This window comes from Asterias rubens, chromosome 10 (assembly GCF_902459465.1).
Source record: "Asterias rubens chromosome 10, eAstRub1.3, whole genome shotgun sequence".
NCBI lineage: Eukaryota > Metazoa > Echinodermata > Asteroidea > Forcipulatida > Asteriidae > Asterias > Asterias rubens.
The window spans coordinates 19,804,238-19,810,024 of NC_047071.1; positions in this window are offsets into that span (position 1 = coordinate 19,804,238).

The following is a 5,787-nucleotide window of genomic DNA, read 5'->3' on the forward strand; positions in this document are numbered from 1 at the left end:
GTACCCAGACGTCTTTTTACCCACCTCGAACCCAATCAGTTGTGCACGAACGTTACGTGTACGAAGATGGTAAATAGTCTGGTGGGGTGTTATAAAACAAATATTGACTGCTTTAACTTGGTTATGGTTAAAACTACGACTCTCTTGTTGATCGCTCCGGAGATCACCTCGTGAGTCGCAGTTTTAACCATAGCACTCGAAGCAGTCAATATTTGTATACTATTACCATAGAGTGCTAATTAATACTGTATTCATAGGAATTTCTGTTCATCATAGGTGGCAGATTTACAATTTAAGAATTCCGTTCACTTCCTTCCAGTATTAGTTTGAGGGTTTTTATAAGATTGTCTCTTACACCTACACAGCCTCCCCCAGGCACCTTCCTTGGAGGGGGTCACATCACACACTAAAGATACAGTAGGTATTAGAGGTTCAATTCACATCACCACAGAAAATGTTATCCCCTCAAAATGGTTCAGCACTAGTTAGTGAGGCTATAAGAGTCTTTAGTGACACTCGCACAACTCATTGAGGGCTTTAATTTGATCTGTCCTCAGGGGCTTGGTCATTATTCCCTGATTAGGACAAAACAAGTTCTTCACAATTATTTGTTTGATCCAGCTACATGTATTTTTGTTTGGTCACACAGGCACAAGATTGTATTACGAATCATTTCATTTTTTGGTACCAAACTGAAAATAGCTCCCTCTATTTCTTTTTTCCTGTTGCCAGGAATAATACTTTCCTGTGGTATGTTCAGATGACTGTGTATGCTTGCTGTACAAATAAGGCAGCATTTACTTGTAAGCTTCTTACATGAAACATTTAAAGATGCTCCGTCTGATTTGACCCAAAATTATAAATAGCTATTTTTTAAAGAAACAACTGCCAATGATGGAAGTTAATCAAAATAAAAAATGACAGTTCTGCATGTTTCATGTATTTTGTGCATTGTCCTTGGCATATGCAAAAGATTTTGTTTGTTTTTCAATTTGAAATAGCACAATCTGCCAAACTTCGTACTGAGGAAAATCTCTTTAAAAAAAAACTGTTCAATGAAAATCCGTCGATGCAACTTTTAAGGCTTGGGTTATTATTTTTTCTTCATAGTTCCAGTCTCACATCTAAAATGCCTTAAGGTAAATACAGCAAGCTGTTATTTCGAAAATACCCTTTGATTATATTAATTTACTATAATAATATAAGAATGTTGCACCTTTACTATGAAATCACAGTATCTGAGTTATATAATAGTGGGCACTCAATTGTACCCCCTATAACTTATAAAGTGTTAAGTGATTGATGGTTTACTTGTTTTAATTATTATATCACCAGCCAAAACAATGTGTGCTTATTTATGTTTGTTGGTTATGTATTGGTGTCAGGATCATTGCTGTATTTAAGTTTGAAATGAATTAAGTTACTCATATATTATTGCAAGTACATTCACTGCTGAAACATGTGGACATTTGTTTTTCTTCAGTCTTATCAATTAAATGTTCAGCCCGGTTCACACTTCCTGTCAATGCCTAGGGCAAAGCGAATTTCCTTGCGTCACAAAGGGAAAGGTAGCGCGTACAGATTGTGCCGTCACCGAAATTCGCTTCGCATTCGCAGGAAGTATGAACCGGGCTTTATGCTCCCCCTTAAAAGCAATATGTGCCTTGAAAATGACAAACTCTTCAAACAAAAAAAGGGAATAACAGTTAATTTTTGTTTTTCCTTTTGAAGCAAACTCATTAGCCCTTTTAAGGTATAATGGACACTTTAGGAGTACAGCGTTTGGTTTGGGTGTATACAGACAAGATTTACCCAAACCAAATACTGTCATAGTATTTTGTCCATCATACCTTAAAAAGGCTCATTGAAGCCAAGTGTATAAGCAGACTTTCTATTTGCCACCCTCTCAAATATTGTAGTTGATAGGATGAAGGAAATGTCAAATGGATACTATAAATTGTGGTTTTGAATAGTTGACTGGACTTGGTTCTTGACTATTATTGCTGTGCAATCTCATGACAAATTAACAGGAAACTGTTTCCATTGAGATCCTCTACAACATGCTGTCAGCCATCATAGTGGCATGCTTACAGTGCACTACATTGGTTCCTGTCGTCCAAGATAAGGTTTTATGCTTCGTCAAGATCAACCTCAAGTATGTACAGAATGTGTGAACATACCACAGCGAGATGATAACATTCTGCCTTCAGAGACATACTACAGAATGAAATAGAAAGGCAAAATGTTATCATGAAATTCACAAATTCTGCTGATTTTAGTTTAGCTGTGCTGGAAATGAGTAAGGGCTAGTGAGGTTTCATTATTAATGAGGGTACTTTGTATTAGTAATGAGGGTACATTGTATTAAAACAAGGACCCTTATCACGTTGGCCAATTTGTACACAGGCACTTTGGATGCAAACTACAACACTCTGCTTTCAAAAGGAAATTTGAGTGTCAGAGATATTTCTTCGGTCCAAAGACATGTGAAGTGTAAATGTTCGTTTCTTCCGCCTCAAAGATTCTCTAGAACTGGTTTGCTTGTAAAATGGCCTACACTGGATTTTTTCAGGCCTTTTAAACACACATGTATACTCCATGCTTAGAGTCAGTCAACTGTGCTGAATGCAATCGGAACACTTTGAGTAATTTTTCTAACAATGCCGTACAGTAGTCAAGCAAATTGAAATGTGAATGCCTTTTCTTCTTGGGTATTGCATGAAACTGGTTGCCTGTAAGATGCCCTGTGTTGAATATTATGTATTATATTGTAAATTATGTGAATGGTGTACATTTGTTGGTGAAACTTTACTCTGTTCTATATCTATAACTTATAACCTCTATAGTTTTGCCTTATAAACCAAACTGATCCGTTCATGAGTCTGTACAATTGTCATAACCCATTCCTGCTTCTTATGTTTTTGCACCAAGTATCACATCACACGGTGGACCGTGCCTTTCTCCATGCCATACAACAATGTAATTGAGGGGGGGGGGGGGGGCGCCGAAACACCCAGTGTAAACACCCACACTTACGAGGGTATTTTATACAATGATGTTTTTAACGTTTATACAAACTAATATATTTCACTGTGAATACCTGTATTAGGCCATGTACTTTTTTTTTTCTTAATGTGTCGTATATTTTTCAGATAAAACTGTCCAAGTCATTTTTTTTTTATAGAATGTAATTTCGTGATTTGTTTTTTTTTTCACGAAAATGATGAATCTATATTTTTGCTTGCATGACTTAAAAATAAAACTTGAATGAAATAGAAATGACCACCAGCTTCCAATGAATTGTACCTGCCAATGATTTTGTTGAAATTTAACTTTTTGCTGTTTTGGGTGAAGTTATCAGAACCTTGTCCACTTGTTCCCATGTGCAGTAAAACTGCTTTTTTTGATTTGTTGTGTTGCATAATAAGACTGCGTTGACGTCACGGTGACGCAATGGTAATGGCTGTTTTCAGTCATTCACGATGATTGTATAATTTGTTTGTGTAATAATGAAATATCTACTATCGCTATTGGTTTTGATAATGGATTAGGTTGGGCTCAAAGGGACACGTTGCCTTCGTTTTGGTCGCTTTGGGCTATATTATGACTGGTTTTTGAATCATTGTTGGAAAGATGTTTGTAAAGTGATCCACACAAATACTTTGAGATCACGTAGTTTTCCTTATAATTCGTGAACGAACACGGTCTGCCATATTGTAGTAGAGCTACTTTTTTAACTGCACAAAATGGCGGAGTTTATTAGAAAAAATACACATTTTGGAGGTATATTTGTGTGAAACATAATATTTAACTTTAAAAATATTTTTCCAACTATATTATTTTCATACCGAACGCTTTGTAGACCAAGGCGCTCAATCCGAAGGCAACGTGTCTTTTTTAAATACATTTGCCCGTCATGCTTTGTGCGTAATGCGTAATCATTAAATAATTAAATTACACGCGGAAATGTTCAGGCAAAACGCATTTTACGCATTACGGAATGCTTGGGGCGTATTTTCATTTTTACAAATTGCGCATTGCGCACAACACATGACGGACAATGACCGGTCCACATGACTTTGTTAATTTATTCATCACAAGTGATTTTTTTTTTTAAGTGATTGGTTTAACGTTTGATAACATAGATTCTTATCACGTATTGTTAGTACTATTTGAATACATTGCATGTACACACTGGGCCTTATATTGATTATTTACAATCCGTCCAATTTGAAATAAAAACAATAACAAGCCTGAAAAATCTAACTGTCTTTTGAGTTTCTGTGAGCTTTTATTTTCAACCACATTTAATGTTTTGTTAATGTTTGGAATCAACCTTTTGATCGATAACGACAACAGTACGAATCTAGTATAGATTGGAAGTATAAATTGGTTGTTTCATTTACTGATCGATCGATTTAAATAATTTTAGAAGGCCTATTGATTAATATTGTGATCTATTGAGGTAGAATAGAATATATTTTTTTTTTGATTGACCGAGCGCTTTCAAAAACCATTGACATGTACGTGAAACTAAGCATTTTAACAAACTTTAAAGCAATCGCACAACATCGGTAAACAGTACTGTCCAAAGGCCCACACTTCGTGTATCACAACTTGTATATAAAATAACAAACCTGTGAAAATTTAGGCTCAATCGGTCATCGGCCGGAGTCGGGAGAAAATAACGGGGAAAAACCCACCCTTGTTTCTGCACGTTTCGCCGTGTCATGACATGTGTTTAAAATAAATCCGTTATTCTTGATATCGAGAATTGATAATTGTTTTAATTCAAAAAGTAAAGCATTTCATGGAATAATATTTCAAGGGAAGTCTTTCACCATTACCTCCTGTAAACCCTGTAAGTTATTTGTAAGTCTGTGAACTTTTAATTTTTGTTCTGTTCAGAAAGTGTCCAATGGTTTTAATGGTGGAGCTCATCGACCGAGTGTAAATATGATATATTTTACTTTTCTTTACAGGATTTAAAGTAATAGTGTGTGCTTACTGCTCCCTCATCTTACTGCATTCCTCAATGGGATTCCTGGAAAGAGACCCTGACCCCGTGTACGTGAAGCTCAATCAATCTAGGATATAGACTTGTAAGTATTAATTAGACTTTTAATTGTTTATTCGAACCTGTGAGAGGAGAGAATGATTAAAAGGATGCACTAGTTATCAGCATGTAAACACATTGTCCTTGATTTTGGTTGTAAACAACACTGAATCAGCTGTTGCGGTTTGAGTCGAATATGACTTCATTTCAGAGGAAAATGTTTAACTGGAAAACAAATTAAAATATGAACTTCACAACCAGTATGCCTAAACGTTCAGTGTTTTGCCCTTGCCAATCCTGTAACGCCCTTAAAAACAAATTTTGAATGCACGTGAGCACTACGTCATGTAATAGCTTCAATACTTCAGCACTTTGTTTTCACCTTTTTGGTTTCCATTATTGATTCACAACCCCCCCCCCCGAAAAAAAACCAAAAAAAAACAACAACAACAACAACAACAACAACAAAAACAACAACAATGCAGAAATACATCATTTCATTCAAAGACAAAGATATTGAAATGTTTTGTTTGATGTTCTTTTTTCTGGGGTATGGGATCAGGCAGGGAGGATGACTTTTCTGACGAAAATGTTTACCGTAATTAAACGATTTAACAAATTTCAAGCACACAAATATTAATAGGCCTAATAGCTCAGTAAATTAGTAAGCTGGAGTGATTCCATTTATCAGACTATTTTTCTCCAGCCGAAATGTTAATCACAACCAGCCG